The 18827-nt window shown below is 40.1% G+C and overlaps 1 protein-coding gene across 1 annotated transcript in view; it reads left to right on the top strand.

Moving 5' to 3' along the window:
* The first annotated feature begins 8349 nt into the window (after positions 1 to 8349).
* The window catches only part of ABCG2 (ATP binding cassette subfamily G member 2 (Junior blood group)), a 409410-nt gene continuing 398932 nt past the window's right edge, over positions 8350 to 18827 (top strand). The window contains exon 1 of the mRNA XM_053703301.1: positions 8350 to 8384. The gene's annotated coding sequence lies outside the window, so the exon portion shown is untranslated. The remainder of the gene's footprint in view (positions 8385 to 18827) is intronic.

Raw genomic sequence — 18827 nt, forward strand, 5'->3', positions numbered from 1 at the left:
GGTATTCTCTTTTTGTCATAATATTTTTTCTGAGTTTCTTTAGCAGTAACCAAATGGTTCTGTAAAGTTTCCATAATGTCTTTCAAAGACTCAGTGTAATTGGAAACTGATGGAGAATGAGAACATGTAAGAGTATTTGGATAAGTACGTGGATGAAAGCCATAAGTTGCGTAAAAAGGAGAGACTTTAGTTGAGGTATTGATTGAGTTATTATAAGCGAATTCAGCGCTAGGTAGCCAATCATACCAATCATCTTGTTGAGATGAAATAAAACATCTCAAGTATTGTTCGAGGGTTTGGTTCAGGCGTTCCGTTTGACCATTGGACTGTGGATGGAAAGCGGTTGTTAGTCTGAGTGAGATTTGTAAGGTCTTACATAAGTATTTCCAAAATTTTGAAGTGAACTGACTTCCACGATCTGTCACAATGGATGCTGGTAAACCATGTAGTCTAACTACATGACTATGGAAGTATTTAGCAGTTGTGAATGCAGTTGGTGTTCTTTTTAATGGAATGAAATGAGCCATTTTAGTTAAATGGTCTACTACAACCATTATGGTGTTGTGACCGTTTGAGATGGGTAAGTCTACAATAAAGTCAATAGCTATCATATCCCAAGGTTTAATGGGAATAGGTAAAGGTGTTAGGAGTCCATAGGGCTTATGGTGTTCCTTCTTTTTCTTAGCGCAGGTTTGACAATTTATTATATAGGTTTGAATGGCAGTTTTCATCTGAGGCCACCAATATTCCCTACTGACAAGTTCAGTAGTTTTTTCAATGCCTGGATGACCGGCTAAAGGGGAATCATGATGTTGTTGGATGATCTGGTTCCTTAGAGTTGGTGGAACATAGATCAATCCATTATTCATATATAGCCCAGAATCTGAATCTGGAGTACAAATTGGTGGAATATCAGGATCCATATGTTGTGCTTGGAAAATGTCAGATGTTTCTAGAACTGTTGCAGCAATGATTTTAGTTGGCGGAATAATATATGTATTAATATGAGAGTCTTCTATAGTTTCAAATGACCGGGATAGAGCGTCAGCTTTTATATTCTTTGTAGCTGGTATATGAGTAACTAAAAAATTAAACCTATCCAAGAATAGAGCCCAACGTACCTGTCTTGAAGACAGAGTTTTATTTTTCTTCAGGTATTGAAGATTTTTATGATCAGTTAAAACCTGGAAAGGGATTGTAGTTCCCTCCAAGAGATGTCGCCAATGTTCCATTGCTGATTTCTCTGCTAGTAATTCCTTATCGCCTATTGAATAGTTAGTCTCTGCAGGAGTTAGTCTTCGAGAATAGTAGGCGATAGGATGTAGATGTAAATTTTGTTTTCCAGGTTGTAAGAGTATAGCGCCTATCCCAACATTGGAGGCATCCACCTCCAAGGTGTATGGCAAATCTGGATCAGGTATTCTCAAGATAGGAGCTGTTGTAAATTTCTCCTTTAAGTTAAGAAAGGCTTGTTCAGCCTTGGAATCCCAAACAATTTTTTGTTTTCCTGTCAGACGAGTTAAAGGTTGAACAATGGTAGAATAATGATTAATGAATTTCCTGTAAAAGTTTGAGAAACCTAGAAATCTTTGTAGAGATTTCAAGGTAGTTGGTGTTTGCCAATTAATTATGGCTGTTACCTTTTCTTGATCCATTTGAATGCCTTTGGGAGAGATTATATATCCCAAGAATTTAATGGTGTCTTTGTGGAACTGACATTTTTCCATTTTGGCGTATAACTGATGATCACGAAGAGTAGAAAGAACCCATCTTACATGTTTTCTATGATCCTCTAGACTTTTGGAATAAATAAGAATATCATCTAGATAGACAATTACGCACACATCCATGAGTTCTTTAAAGATTTCATTTATAAAGAACTGGAATGTGGCAGGGGCGTTCGTCAGACCAAAGGGCATAACATTATATTGGAATAGCCCATATCTTGTTTTGAAAGCTGTCTTCCACTCATCTCCGGATTTCATACGTATTAAATTGTATGCACCCTTTAGATCTAACTTGGTAAATATGGTTGCACCACTAAGGCGTTCAATTATCTCCGGGATGAGTGGTAATGGGTATCTATTTTTTATGGTGACAGCATTTAGGGCTCGGTAATCTATTATTGGTCTGAGAGTGCCATCTTTGTTAGTAACAAAAAAGATAGCAGAGGCAACTGGTGAAGAAGATGGGGATATGAAACCTTTTCTGAGGTTTTCATCGAAATATTCTCTTAGATGTTTCAATTCTTTTTGTGAGAGGGGAAATATTTTTCCTGATGGTATCTCTACCCCTGGTTTAGTGTCAATCGGACAATCAAAATGCCTATGAGGTGGGAGTGATTCAGCATTTTTTAGATTAAACACATCATTGAAATCATGATATTCATGTGGTAATGCAGAACCTATGTGTCCAATGTTTACATATGGGTAACATGTTTTTAAGCAATATTGTGAGGTGAAGGTGATTTTATTTTGGGACTAATCTATGGATGGGTTATGTTTTTGTAACCACGGTAACCCAAGTACTATGGGATGAATTGAACTAGGAATAATATCATACAATAAAAACTCTTTGTGTCCATCTGGTGAGATGGTTAACAATGGTATTGTGTGGTGAGTGATAGGTCCCTTTAATATCTGAGTACCATCTATTACCCTTACAAAAACAGGAGAGGGTTTCTGCAGAATAGGTATTTTATTTTGTTTTACTATTGATTCAACAAGGAATATACCATCAGCTCCGGAATCAATAATGGCTTCGTTCTGAAGTTGCAGATTGTCCCACTATAAAGATAATGTTATTGACAAGTGTGAGGGGTGTTTAAATTTTTCACATGCACAATTAAGTGACAACTTACCCTTCTTTTGACGAGAAAGGATTGGACATGAGGCAACATTGTGGTCTTTGTTTGCGCAATAGAGGCAGAGATTAGCAGACCTTCTCCTTTGTTTTTCTTCCAAACTAAGAGGTCCACGTATGGTACCTATTTCCATTGGTATGGGAATTGAATGGGTTTTTTCTTGATAAGATTGATAAGATCTTTTGGGTGTTGTTTCAAAATTATGTTTTTCAGTCTTCCTTTCGTGATACCTCCTATCCATTGCTATGCACAATTTGATTAATGCTTCCAAGCTTTCAGGGAAATCCACTCTAGAAAGTTCATCTTTTAAATGTTCAGATAAACCTAGGCGGAACTGGTTTTTCAGGCTAACTGAGTTCCACTCTGAGTCCGTGGCCCATAGCTGGAAGTCCGCTATGTAATCTTCCACTGGTCTTTTTCCTTGTTTGAGGGATCTTAATCTGTGTTCAGCGGTTTGCTGTTTATTTATATCATCATAAAGTATGGCCATTGTTTGAAAAAAGTTTTCCAGGGAATTTAGAATCGGATCTTCTGTTTCAAGAAATCTGTCTGCCCATGCTCTGGGCTCTCCGGAGAGGTAGGAGATAGCTGTAAAAACTTTGATCTTTTCAGTTCGGTAGGTTCGTGGTTCGTGGAGTGAATAAAAGTATACAAGCATTCTTATATTCACGAAATTTTGTGCGATCACCAGCGAATGGTATTGGAGAATTAACCTGAGGTTCAGGAGTCTCATTAGCTTTTTGGGTCACAAATTCATTAAGTATTTGTTTTAGAGTGCTGTTTTCATTTTTTATTTCGGTTAGACCTTGAGCCAAAATTTCCACTTTCTGATTTAGAGAGGAGATTTGGTTGGCCATTTCTATAGGATCCATGATGTACCTAAAAATATGTGTCTTTGAATTAATATTTAATTTTTTAAGGCTTGATTATTCTGTGAGAATACAGGTCTGAAAATCTTATATTTAGTATGTATTTTATATTTAGTGGAAAAGTAAATGTTTGTATTCATAATCTCCTATAATACCATGGCTTAGATATTAGGAACCTGTATGAACACATATTTACTAAAAGATTTGTGGTTATGTCACAGAACTATATAACTCCACAGTTGTGACAGACTCTATTAAATGAAGAGATAACAGAGAAAAGTGTAGGTATGAAATATGATGAATAAAATATGAAATCAGGTTTAGTTATTTTTGATTGGTGGTTCAGTGAACAGAAGCCCAATTACGCTTAGAATCATGTATTGTTGATAAAGTTGATTTGAACACAAAACATATGATTATGGCTTTAGACTTGATTTTAAGTTTGTTTGCAAGATATATTCCTTAAATTGACCACTAACAAGGATTGATCAAATTTGGATAGTATCATAAAATAACACTTGATAAACTTAAGATCATTCAGTAATGCATTACATTTGGTTTATGTCCAAGCTTGTTTATTATTATTATCGTTGGTGCACATACCTTACAAAGTGTTGGTTTAAGGTCAGTGAGAGGTTGCTTGCCTTACTTGAGAAGCGGAGATCCTAGCGTCTACTGAGAAAGCAGGAGAGCAGCGTTCAATGTGAGCAGCAAGTTACCGACTCTGGCGTGCTGCGCAGTGAATCAGTGAGAGCGGAGATGACGTCACCAACAGCCTGAGCGTCTGTTCCCAGGCTGATTCGGAGAGAGCTGCAGCTACTCACAGCTGTTAGTAGAAAAAATGTAAACACTCCTAATTTGCAAGGAGAAAAGTTAGTTAAGGATAAAAGTATTCCCTTGAGTTAAAGGAACTTGCAGTAATGGTTATATAAGTAAAGCTTTAGTTCAGGTATAAGATTGGCTCAATAAACTTAGAATATAGAGAGACTTAGAAGTGGTCTCCTATTACTCTTTAATAATCAAGCAATGATTTCTGGGAAATGTGGAGCTTAAATAATATTCAGTTTGGGGAGGAGAACTTGTCTTAAAGACATAGTGAGAAGCCAAATGCTGACATGTAGCTATCAGTAAGGGACAAGGATGTGACAGTATTTGCAATAGGCTCGATGGCTGGCCTCTCCTGATGCCCAGGCTGTGTCCCATTTGACAACATTGCGCATAAGTCAGCGCAGGATTGCAGGAGTCTCTCCAGTTTAGGCAAAAACACCGTTTGTAATCCCGCTAAAATGAGAGTTTCAGCAGAGCCTTCTTTGGTGGCTAAGCTAGACATTAATACACAAGAACTTTGTTAGTGAACAGGAGCTTGGGTATATGTATATACAATGTGGCGGTAGTGTTCCCGCCACGAAGCCCGACGGCTTTATTCTTTAAAATGACAATCCGGGGTAGAAGAGCTGTTGATCCTTCTGTCTGCCAGATATTCCCGGACAGCTTGCCTGTCAAGGGAGATGCAGATGGCGTGGATAGGTGGCAGCAATATCAGAGTTATAAGTGTTATTCCTCAGAGCTGTTAAAGCTTGCAGCCATCTTGTTGAGCCGCCCACCGGAAGTCATTCGCTAGAACAGTTTTTGAATTATCTGCTCTTTCTTGTGAGTCTCCTTTTTCTGATTTTTCATCAGGATAAGGTGGTTTTGCTGTCTTCTTTTTAATTTTTAATTTTTACCTAAAGATGTGAATTTTTAACAACATTAGTAGAGCAATTATTGTCCCTTCCTTGTGTCCTAATACTAAGAATTCTTTGGAGAGATTCTTACATTCTTTGGATGAGGTAACAGTTTTGAAATTATGTTGAAGCTACTCAAATTTCAGAAAGACTTCTAATCTATTTGTTACTTTTTCTGGTTTTAGAAAAGGTCAGAAGGCTTCTGCCATTTCTTTGGCATCTTGGTTTAAGCTTTTTGATTCATCTTGCTTATTTGGAGTTGGGTTAATCCCCGCCTCAGAGGATTACGGCTCATTCTACTAGGTCAGTTTCTACTTCCTGGACTTTTAAGAATGAAGCTTCTGTTGATCAGATTTGCAAAGCAACGACTTGGTCTTCTTTGCATACTTTTACTAAATTCTACCATTTTGATGTTTTCTCTTCTTCAGAAGTAGTTTTTGGTAGAATAGTATTTCAGGCAGCTGTTTCAATTTGATTCTTCTGCCTATATCTTCAGTTTTTTTCATTATAAAAATTGAAACTTTTGATTTGGGTAGTGGATTAATTTTTCAGCGGAATTGGCTGTCTTTATTTTATTCCTCCCTCTCTAGTGACTCTTGCGTGGAAGTTCCACATCTTGGGTATCTGCTATCCCATACGTCGCTCATGGACTCTTGCTAATTACATGAAAGAAAACATAATTTATGTAAGAACTTACCTAATAAATTAATTTCTTTCATATTAGCAAGAGTCCATGAGGCCCACCCTTTTTGTGGTGGTTATGATTTTTTTGTATAAAGCACAATTATTCCAATTCCTTATTTTTTTGATGCTTTCGCTCCTTTCTTATCACCCCACTTCTTGGCTATTCGTTAAACTGAATTGTGGGTGTGGTGAGGGGTGTATTTATAGGCATTTTAAGGTTTGGGAAACTTTGCCCCTCCTGGTAGGAATGTATATCCCATACGTCACTAGCTCATGGACTCTTGCTAATATGAAAGAAATGAATTTATCAGGTAAGTTCTTACATAAATTATGTTTTTACTCAGATACCTATACACCTTTTAGCACTCCCCTTTCTAACATCCAGTCATATATAATATCCATTTAAATCATTGTTAAAACATTTTTTTTTATCTTCTTATATAAACCTTTATTTTGTATTTAATATGAATAAATATTAGTAAAATACTTTGTTGAAAAGTATACCTAGATAGGCTCAGGAGCTGGGAGCTAGATGCTGATTGGTAGCTGCACATATATGCCTCCTGTGATTGGCTTAGCAATGTGCTCAGCTAGCTCCCAATAGTGAATTGCTGCTCCATCAACAAAGGATACAAAGAGAATGAAGCACATTTGATAATAGAAGTAAATTGGAAAGTTGTTTAAAATTGCATTCTCTATCTGAATCATAAAAGTTTAATTTGGGGTTGCATGTCCTTTTAACTCACTACTTGTAATACTATACTTTAACACACACAAACACATTTGTGAACACAATCATACACATGTAGAAACATACATACACACACATGCACACTCTCACAGACACACACACTCACACTCTCACAGACACACACATGCACACTCTCACAGACACACACACTCACACTCTCACAGACACACACACTCACACATACATACACACACATGCACACTCTCACAGACACAGACATGCACACTCTCACAGACACACACTCACACATACATACAAACATACATGCACATGCACACTCTCACAGACACACACACTCACACTCTCACAGACACACACATGCACACTCTCACAGACACACACACTCACACTCTCACAGACACACACACTCACACATACATACACAGACACTTAGGGGCCTATCTATCAAGCTCCGGATAGAGCTTGAGGCCCCGTGTTTCTGGCGAGCCTGCAGACTCACCAGAAACACCAGTTATTAAGCAGCGGTCTAAAGACCGCTGCTCCATAACGCTGTCCGCCTGCTCTGAGCAGGCGGACAGACATCGCCGCAATTCAACCCGATCGAGTACGATCGGGTTGATTGACACCCCCCTGCTAGCGGCCGATTGGCCGCGAGTCTGCAGGGACGGCGTTGCACCAGCAGCTCTTGTGAGCTGCTGGTGCAATGCTGAATACGGAGAGCGTATTGCTCTCCGTATTCAGCGAGGTCTGGCGGACCTGATCCGCACTGTCAGATCAGGTCCGCCAGACTTTGATAAATAGAGGCCTTAAGGGACATTAAACCCACATTTTTTCTTTCATGATTCAGATGGAGAATACAATTTTAAACAACTTTCTAATTTACTTCTATTATATAATTTGCTTCATTCTCTTGATATGATTTCCTGAAAAGTATATCTAGATAGGCTCAGTAGCTTCTGATTGGTGGCTGCACATAGATGCCTCATGTGATTGGCTCACCCATGTGTATTGCTATTTCTTTAACAAAAGATATCTAAAGAATGAAGCAAATTAGATAACAGAAGTAAATAGGAATGTTGTTTAAAATTGTATTTTCTATCTGAATCATGAAAGAAAATGTTTGGGTTTAATGTCCCTTTAGCATTACCTTCAAGAAAAACTTTTCATGAAGCTTCTTTTGCTCTGCTTTTAGAACTCCATATTATTTCTCTGCAGCTCACCAGGGCAGCCCCTCCAACGTGACCTCCGGCGCCAATATACAGCGTGCCTAAAGCTCTTAACTCACAGGCTATAGTTAACCCCATGGCTGCCAACAAGTGCTGCAACATATCTCACAGCAGCACATTATGGCAGCCATGGGGTTAAAAGAAGTAAAAGAGCCTTTTTGGCAGTAGGCCAATTTTATGCTGAAGAAGCGATTTGTTGTTGAGCCAGGAGTGCTCAGTGCGTGGAGGGGGAGAGACTGTCAGCACCACAGCTTGCTTGGCGCCCCAGGTAGTAACCGTTTGTCCCGGCCCCTAGAAACAACCCTGGTGAGTGCTCAAAAAGATGTTGTCCATATTAAGATTCTCTGGTAAACCTTTTTTATCATTCAATCATAATACCAGATTGTGCGCTATTCTTAGCACAGGGTCACGCTAAGGGTAATGCCCCTTATGCAATCGGTTGTGCTTTATTTGTAATCTAGCCCTAAATAAATGCTAGATATAATGATTTAGTCAAAGTAAAGATAAGTCTGGAAATACTATGCAAATTTATTTTTAAAAGATTGTGTTTTTTAAATTATTGCAAACAAAAACAAAGCAATGGAAACTGCCATGTTGTTTGCTGAGGCTAATTGGGGACAGTTATAAATGGGTCACTAGAGTGTGGAACCAATGACAGTGTAAAAAATAAGTAACAGGAATAGGAAAGACCACCGTTTTCAGAGTTAAAGGGACAATGTAATTTTCTCCCCTTTAATTTGTTTCCAATGGTTCCTTTTACCTGCTGGAGTTGTTTGCAAACAGTTATTTACCTTTATTTGTTATTTAAAATATCTACGTTTGCCTTATGTATCCCCGCCTATACTGAAAATATAAATAACAAATGGTTTCTTTGTAGAAAGGCTATGTAAATAAAAGACAATAGCACTAATTTATCTCCCAGTGTGGGTATGAAGGAGAGAAAGATTTTGTATGTGAAATAGCTGCTTGTGTTTATTTAAACCTCCAGCCATAATTAGCATTTTAATACCTAACATATTTGCTTGCAGGCTCAGCCCATTGGTATGGGCATGTCCTAGTTAAAGGTTTTAATAAGAAAAAAACAGCTATTTCAAATACAGAAATAACAATGAAGGAACAATTTTACCATAAACTTAAAGGGACATGAATCCCAACATTTTTCTTTAATGATTCAGATAGAGAATACAATTGTAAACAACATTCCAGTTTACTTCTATGATCTAATTTGTTTCATTCTTTAGCTATCCCTTGTTGAAGATATTGCAATGCACATAGGTGTGCCAATCACACAAGGCCTCTATATGCAGCCACCAATCAGCAGCTACTAAGACTATTTAGATATGCTTTTTCAACAAACAATATCAAGAGAATTAAGCAAATTTGATAATAGAAGTTAATTGGAAAGTTGATTTAAATTGCATGTTCTTTCTGAACCTTGAAAGAAAAAATTGGGGTTTCATATCCCTTTAATACTCAGCAGCAGGTATAACAAGTAATTTGGAACACATTAAAGGGACAGTATACACAAATTTTCATATAACTGCATGTAATAGACACTACTATAAAGAATAATATTCACAGATACTCGTCTAAAAATCCAGTATAAAAATCCAGTATAAAACCTTTTAAAAATTTACTTAGAAGCTCCAAGTTTAGCAATGTTTTTGAGGTTAGGCTGTAACACCCAGTGAAAGGGACAGAGAGCAGACACTCCCCCCCCCCTGCATATGAAAAGCCAGATTAGACAAACAGAAGCCAGTGGTAGTCTGTAAATGAGCGTACACATCTGGCACTGTGGGACTTGGTTAGGAGTCTGAAAAAATAATCAAAACTAAAGATTGTTACAAAAACACTCCCAGATGGGCTATATAAATGCATCATCTAAGCAAAGAATAATCTGGTGTACAATGTGAAAAGCTAATTTTATAGTACAGCGTCCCGTTAAATTGCAGGAAAATTAACAAAATAAATAGCATTTTTATGCTATACATAAATACTTTATATTATAATCTGAAGGTGTTTAATGTCCCTTTAAGGTTGTGCTCTTCTGATTTAACTTTTGTTAATAATTTCAAGACGAGATTAAGCTTGTCATACATCAAAATAAACTTAATATCCACCTGTGAATCATAGTGCAATGTAAGTAGAGCGCTAATATCTCCATAAAACATACTTCAAAGGAGCAGGGTTAATCTCTTAGGCACTTACTACTTTCATATATATACACCTTGTCCTCAAAATCAGCTCTAATGCATTAAAGTAAAAACAAAAACTATAAACACAGTAATATGTTGTTTATCATAACGTAGGTTGTTCTTGTGTTATTTTGTTTTATTTATAGTATTAGATGGCAGGCATTTTATTCTTTCATGATTTAAACATTTAAATAATATTTCTAATTTGCTAGAGCATTTCATTTTATCACTAGTGATATTGCAAAAAGGTTAAACACATAGTTAAAGTACTGTTTAGGACCTGCAGAAACATTTTGTGAGCAAACCAGCAATAGTAGTTGAACAACCAAGCTTTACAATTGCCACTGCTGCTTGTGTCATTGTCTGTTTTGGAATACTCTGTGGCTCCAAAGCAGTACTTTAATTATGTGTTTAGCCCCATTGCTAGGTCAAAATTACATTCTTAAACTAATTAGAATATTTAATTGTTCACCATAATGGCCCTTTACACTGTTTGGATCAACTACAATAGCACAATTCATCTGCCTGTTGGTTTGTGAAAGGGACACTAAAAACCACATTTTGTTTAATGATTCAGATAGAGCATGCAATTTTGAGTAACTTTTTTATTTACTCCTATTATCAATTTTTCTTGGTTCTCTTGGTATTTTTATTTAAAAAGCAGGAATGTAAAGCTTAGGAGCAGGCACATTTTTGGTTTAGAACCTGGGTTATGTTTGCTTATTGGTTGGCTGAATGTAGTCACCAATAAGCAAGCGCTATCCAGGGTGCTGAACCTAAAATGGGCCGGCTCCTAAGATAGTAAATTGGAGTTGTTTAAAATGAAATGCTCTATCTGAATCATGAAAGGAAAAAATTGTGTTTAGTATCCCTTTAAGCTTCCTATAATGGCTATCTCATTTATAGTGGTACACCTCATTTATAGTGGTGCACATACACTTCTTTTGTTATATATTTAACACTTTTGCAGGGGTTAAAGGGATAGTAAAATAAATTAATGAAATAAAGTATTTTTACGGTAAATGTCCCTTTAAATGAATATTCCAGTTAATTAAACTTTCATGATTTAGATAGAGCAGGCAATTTTAAGCAACTTTCTAATTTACACCATTATCAAATTTTCTTTGTTCTCTTAGGAGCCGGCCCATTTTTGGTTCAGCACCTGGGTAGCGCTTGCTGATTGGTATCTACATTTAGACACCAATCAGCAAGCGCTACCCAGGTGCTGAACCAAAAATGGGCTGGCTCCTAAGCTTACATTCTTTCTTTTTCAAATAAAGATACCAAGAGAATGAAGAAAATTGCCTGCTCTATCTGAATCATGAAAGTTTATCTAGCTAGACTATCCCTTTAAGTATGATAGTGGCACTGCAGTCTCTCAAGAGGGAATGGTACAATGGTTCAGCTTGGCATAGACCTTAACATCGATGTTGATGAGTGAGATTGGCCTGTAACTCTCACACTTAGTTGGATCCTTTCCCTCCTTAGGTATTGTGAGAATGCTGGCTTCAAGGAACTCTCCAGATAGAGTACCCGATTTGCCCACCTCAAGGAAAAAATCTCGTGAGCATTGGCATTAATACAGGGGCATAGGTCTTATAGAACGATGCAGTGAAGCCATCGGGACCAGGGGCCTAACCGGTTTTAAGAGAGCGTACTGCTGATTGAGTCTCTTCCTGCGTAAAAGGGAGTATCAGGTGTGTTACTTCATCAGGGGAAAGGCGTGGTAAATGGAGCGAGTCAAGGAAGTTCTGGATCTCCCCTGTACTCGCCTTGGGAGTATTAGGGTCAACTCCTAAATTATATAGGGAGTGATAATAGCTCGCAAAAGTCATGCCTATGTCTTTCGGCGCGTAGGCAAGGGCACCCTTGGTCTTAATGGCAGAAATCCGTCGTTGTTGGGTTTGGTAGCAAAGTTTGTTTGCTAGGAGTCTATATGCTTTGTTGCCTTTATAATAGTAGAGCTGTTTTAACCTAAGTAATGTAGCTTGGACTCTCTTGCCCTCTATCCTATTTATCTCTTCTCGTATCTGTCCAACCAATTGTGAAAGTCGGGAGGAGGGATGCAATTTATTATTATTTTCCATTATTCTAAGCTCTGCATACAGTTTGGCTAATGGGGTTTCATGTTTGCCCCTAAGCTGAGCTACCCTAGATAGGCTTTAAAGGAGGCCCATAGTGTCGCAACTGAGGTGTCGCCCGTGTCGTTTAATGTGAAAAAATACACAAAGACATGAGTTATCTCGGGTGATTCAATGTCCGACATGAAGAGATCCGGGAGTCGCCACGGTGGATGGGTTTCAGAGTATGTAAGAAGGGAGCAAGTCACTACCACAAGGTCATGGTCCGACCAGGGGCATGGTTTATTACTTGAAGAAATACAGGCGTCCAAGGTCCAGCTATCACAGAAGAAGGTATCAAGCCTCGAATAGGAATTATGTGGCTTCGAAAAGTGGGTAAAATCTCTCTCATATGGGAACAGGCATCTCCATATGTCATAGAGATTATATTGGAAGCATAGCTTCCGAAAAGCCGCAGACTGGGAGGAGGCTCTCCTATCCTGGGGGGAATGGTTCAGTGTCTTCCTATCTAGGAGAGGATCCCATACCAGGTTGAAATCCCCTCCAATGATCAAGCGACCTCTCGTCACTTTTTCAATGTGCTCAAGGGTGGAACGGAGGAAGGGTACTTGCTTGGTGTCAGGAACGTATAGAGAAACTAGGGTGCATAGGATCTCATTGAGGCGACAAACTAGTATCAGGAATCTTCCCTCCGGGTCAGACTCTCTATATTCAATTTTGCATTTAACTGATCTGTGTAGGAAGCCGTTTGTGCCGGAGGAGATAACGGAGTAAGAGGCTTCGTTTTGTAGGGGAATTAAGGCCCTGGGTGTTAAGTGTAGCAAACCTGAGGGGAGGCATCTTGAAATAGTTCCCAGCTACTATACATAAAAGGACGAAGTGGAGGAGGGGAGAGGTTGCACTATTGTTTTGGGTAAACGAATAGCTGGAGTTGCCAAGTCCAGATCATTTAGTGGATAGGGATCTGGGTACTGTCCAGGGATAAGTCGGCTCAGAGTAGTATACTGCAAATGGAAAGTCAAGGAGGGAGTATTTCCCCTTCAAGTATTATATCTACAGAATCAGGGGTCTTCTGTGGGGAGGGGTTCAGGTAAATAGGGATATGTTAGGAAAAAGGGGAGAAAGTGTTATCATTTCACTTTCGTTGTGAGTGACCTATTAGTTAAACCAAGAGGTCACAGCTCAAAATGTGCGGGGGGGAGCTATCATAAGGGGTCCTAGCCCCGCTGATCCCCGGGATTCAAGAACGTAAGGGCAACTAATGTTGTCCCTTTAACTGATACAGGGTATCCTGGAGTCGTACCAGGGGTGAGATATAGGGAATGTATGTGTCAAGTTCAAGGGAATAGTTCAGAAGTCAGGGGCTGTGAGGGAGGTAATCCGAGTTTAGTCCCAAACCTAAAGGCACTTTAAGGGAGGCAATTGAACTTGACAGCATACAAAGGTTAACAAAATATAACATGTAACATTTAACACAGTCAAACTATATAACTCTTACAGTAAGAATAGAATAAATGGGCTTATTGAAGAATTTATGGTAATCCATCAATTATCATGAGAAAAAATAATCATCCTCTTCCTCTTCCCCCCTCTGTGTAAGATCTGGTTGGTGATTTCGTCTGTGAGATTATCAAGCTGTACATCTTAATCCAACCAGGTAAAGAGGGGATAAGGGAAAGGGGGATCTGGAGGGGGAGTAAGAGGGTAGTAGGGAAAGGAATAGAAGGAGAGAAAGGGGAAGAGAGGTAATGGAGGAGAGGAGGAGGAATCGAGAGAAAGGGAGGGGGGCAAAAGGAAGGGGAGAGGAAAGGGAGGAAAGAGAAGGTAGAGGGAAGGAGTAGGAGAGGAAGGGGGGAAGCAACATAGGGGAGGCTAAGCCCTTAGCGGGAGATCAAATACCAAGATTACCCTGCAAGAAAAATGTCACAAGCAAAATGACCCCAGCAATAAATAATAAATTAAGCATAGAGAGCATAGAGAAGAGCATAAATATACTTTACAGCATATTTGTACAATCATTGGGCCTTTCTCCCGCATGTCAGAGATCTCCGGTGTCCCAGTAGATAAGTTTAGTTTGGATGGTGGTAAGAATTCAGGACCTGTCAAATTATCAACTGAGAATGCTGCATGAGGGGGTATTGGGGGGGGGGGGGTTAGGGGAAAGGGAGAGTGTGTAAGGGGGGGAGGGAAGGGGAGGAGCTGACGGAAAGAAGAGCAGGTTGGGGAGGGATGTAAGGGGTGAAGGGTATGGTGAGGGAATGGAGAAAGGGGGGGAGTAAGTGGTGGGAGGTAGAAGGATAAAGAAGAGGAGGGAGGGGGAGGAGAGAGAAGGGTAGAGGTGTGGATTGAAGGTCAAGGGTAGTAAGGAGGGGGGTGTAGATAGGAGGTTAGTGCTGGAAAAGTAGAGGGGAGGGGTTAAGGGGAGGGGGAGGTTAGGAAGAGAGGAGGGGCATCAGAGGATGGGTGAAATCCCCATTTGCAGCCAGAGAGTAAGAGTGAACCTGTAAAGAAACATCTAAAACAATGGGGTAAGTATAAAGAAGGGTCATCTAAATATACTTTTGCAACATGGCTACGTAAACTTAGAGTTCTCTGTTATCCTGGCAGGGGTTACAACAATCTCATCTGGAAAGTTCAGCCAGAGTAGTGGTAGATATTAAAGTCCTGAGCATTTGTCAAGAGAGGCTGCCGTCTGGGGGTATTGCATGGTCAACTGTTAGATCTTCCTGTTTACGTTCAAGGGTGTCTGTTCTATCACCAATACTCGCAATATCCCTTTTGAGTTCTGCATGACTTTTATCAAATTTTTTAGAGAGTGATTCATGGTGGTTAGCCAAGAGAAATTTGATAGAGTCCATAGTAAGAGGTTCATTGTGGTGTGAAGGATCGATTCTAGTCTTCATCATTGGAAGATTTTGAGAATGGTGAGTGACCGTGTCCTTGAGTACCTCTTCTTCAGATGAAGTCTGGGTGGACATTGTTTGGTTGCGGAAGTGTTCAACAACAGTGCGCGTTGGTGCAGAGGACCTTTTTTTTTTTTTTTTTTTTAAATGCTTGAGACATTTCTACACAAGGGTATATAGTGAGACTAAGAAATATGCACAGAAGTGATCAATGCTGAGTGACTGTGTTCTTCCCCTGTGAGAGTATTACATCCCGGGGTCAGCAGGGCCTAGATATTAGGTTTTACTCCATGTTGGCCCAGAGTAGGATAATGCAGAGAATCAGGTAGGTTAGGCTACTCAGGAGTGGTTACAGGCAAGATCTTAAGTCCAGCACCCACACCTCAGGGATCTGGGGGATACGACCTGAGACACACTACCACAGGAAGGGGAAAAGGTAAGTGGAAGCCACCAGCCAGAAGGATTAGTCCGGAAGGGGTGAGGGTGGGTGTATCCACAGGGCCTACCAAACAGTAGGAGTTTAGGGTTTAGAATGAGTAAATATCTTGGAAAATACCCCTAGTCTCTATATTGGAGGCTTCTTATAGAGTCTAAGTCAGAGTAGGATGGGTCAGATAAGGAGGGAACTCAGGACCTCAAAGGCCCTTTGGGCCGAGTAGGGGTATAAGGGGTACCACAGCTGATATTAGTGATATTTATTGGGGTTATTGCAGGTGTTATTCCTCTATTGAAGAACTTTCCTCACAGCATGGGATACCAGGAGTTAATTCTCTCTTAGCGGAGGAGATCGTGTGTACCAGCCCAAGTAGCGGTCACTACTTAGCAGTAGTCTGCAGCAGGTGTAAGAGATAGGATCAGGGCAGGGCTAGTGAGCATGAAAACTGTGATCCTGTTTCCTAGTCTGCGGTTCACCTGAGCAGTCAAAAATTAATCCCCTGAGGTTCACGTGTGGGGGAGAGGTGCCCCAATTAAAGTATTTCACACCCTCAAATAAAGTTGTCCCCAGGATGGAGGCTTCAGCAATCACACACTTCCAGCAGTTCACAACAGTACACCCCTTCTAATGACCCAGGAGTGATAAATTAAAACCACCTCAGTAGTGTACTGCAGTAAAGTTAAAAATAGTTATTTGAGGTAGGTTTTCAGGGTATATTAGGAAAGATGGGTCAGGTTATATTCCCTGTGTGTGTGTGCAGTGTCTATTGCGCACTTCTGAGAGAAGATGACGTTGTTCCCTCTCACAGGTTTCAGGCCTATGTCTGGAGCTGCAAACCGTAAATCCTGATGTACAGTTATTTATCAGGGATTATAGTTCTGCCTGCTTTAATCTTATTCTTTCCTGAAGATTTCAGGCTTGCAGTGAGTAAATACTGCTCCAAAGTTGTTGTTTTTTTTGGGTATCAGCTCCTAAATCTTGCTTTTCAGGGCTAATAATGACAGGTTTTATCTAAAACTCTGCTAAGTTGAGACTGTCTAGGCTGCTGGCTACGCCATTGAAGACCTTGATGAACATACATCTTCTTCAAATAAGCATCCAGCTTTTTGTCTATGGGATCCTTAAAGGAGTAGCTATCCTCTATAGGGATCATAGTTCTCTTAGCCAGAGTAGAAATAGCCAATTCTACTTTAGGCACCGTGCGCCATGAATCTTTAATGGAGTCAGCAACAGGAAACATCTTTTTAAAGACGGGAGACGGGGGGGGAACGGTATCCCTGGCTTCTCCAATTCCTGTGAAATAATCTCAGCCACACAAAGGTATTCAAGCTTAAATCTGTAGTTTACTTCTTCAGTATCAGATGAAGGAATAATACTGTCCGAATCTGAGATTTCACCCTCAGAGGCTTCCAACGTATCCTCCTCATCAGACTTATGAGGTAGGGCAACCTGCGTAGCAGTAGGTGAAACAGAAACCTTACTATCTGAATGTCTAATTATCCTCTTGCGTTTTCCCAGCATAGGAAAAGCAGATAATGCCACAGATACCGCAGAAGATACCGGTGCAGCAAAATCTGCAGGCAAATAAACTCCTCCAGGAGACTGAGAGAAACTGCAGGGCACTGTATGTGACGCCATAGAGGCTTGGGACGTTTGAGGAGAAAGCTGTGGCATTGCCTGAACAGCATCATCCTGAGAGACATTTGGCTCAGAGGGCAACACTTTATCTTTAAATTGAAGTGTTCTAGCTAAGCATGCAGCACAGCATTGGATAGGCAAAACAATTTGTGCCTCAAGGCATAACAAGCATTTGGCAAAAGACACAGTCTTGGTTCATGTCCATAATACTAAATAAAAAAAATCCCCAAATTGTAGCATTTTTTTAAATACACTGTCACTTTAAGAACTGTTAATACCACAGCCGCTTAACGTTATGCAAAAATTCTTAAAAAATAATAAACCAATCAGTCCCCCTACACCTCAGATAAGCTGAGGTGCTTTACCATAACACTTATACAAGCAAGCAAAGAAAACCAACTGCCAAATTTTAAGTTTATATATAAATCCCTGTATAAAACATAAGCCACAACTTAAAAAGCGTTTCAACAAAATTAGCCCAAAGAGGAAAAATGTCCCAATAAAGGGAAGATTAACACCTAACATACATAATGTGCCTGCCCACTGCCAAAGAAAATCATGTATAAAGGATTTTAAAAATGTCCCCATCTACTGCATATGACAGGAAGACAGCTCACAAGGCGTGAAAGGACAAATACTCCTAACAGAGACCTGTAGAAAAAGAAAGAACAGAGTAACCAACTCTGGCTTTCTGTACCATGGGCAGCAATGTGTTAGGAAACAAGCAAGGACTACCTCACAACTTCCTAACTGCTTAAAAGCCACCACTACTCTACTGAAGAGATTGACGTGAACTCCGCTAAACCCAAATCCATGCTTGCAGGGAAAAGTACCCGAAAAAGGAATTCATTTCTTCAGACGCCAAACTTCATCTCCTCCATTGACAGAGGCAAAGAGAATGACTGGGGATTATGGGTAGGGGAGTGACAATTGACAGCTTTGCTGTGGTGCTCTTTGCCAGGAGTGATATTCCCACTAGTAATTGAATAACGTTGTCTCCATATCTTAGGAAAAAAAGTTTAATTTTGCGTTTCATGTACCTTTAAAAATCCTGCTCGCTTCCAGCTGCTTTCCGGTTATTGCAGTGATGCCTCGATATCGAGGCATCCTGCAATAACCCCCCTTGGCCATCCGATGCAGAGAGAGCCACTCCATGGCCCTCTCTGCACCGGACATCAATGGCCGGTATCGTTGGTGGGTGGGAGCCAGTCTGGGAGGCGGGTGGGCGGCCATCGATGGACCGTGTGGAGTGGAGGGGGGCTGGATCGGGGGCGGGACCGACGGGGGCGTGCATGGTCGTGCGCGCGTGCACGGGGGGCGGCAGGCGGGCGAGTGCACGGGGCGGGAGCAGGCGGAAACCACTACACTACAGAAAAAAATGTTGAGAAAAGTACAAAAAAAAGTTTTAAATATGCATCTAAGGGATCTGGATAGAGTGGGGGGTTGGTCTTGGGGGGGGGAGCTACACTACAGAAAAGGGCATTTTTAAAAAAAAA

This window comes from Bombina bombina, chromosome 2 (genome assembly GCF_027579735.1).
Source record: "Bombina bombina isolate aBomBom1 chromosome 2, aBomBom1.pri, whole genome shotgun sequence".
Lineage (NCBI taxonomy): Eukaryota > Metazoa > Chordata > Amphibia > Anura > Bombinatoridae > Bombina > Bombina bombina.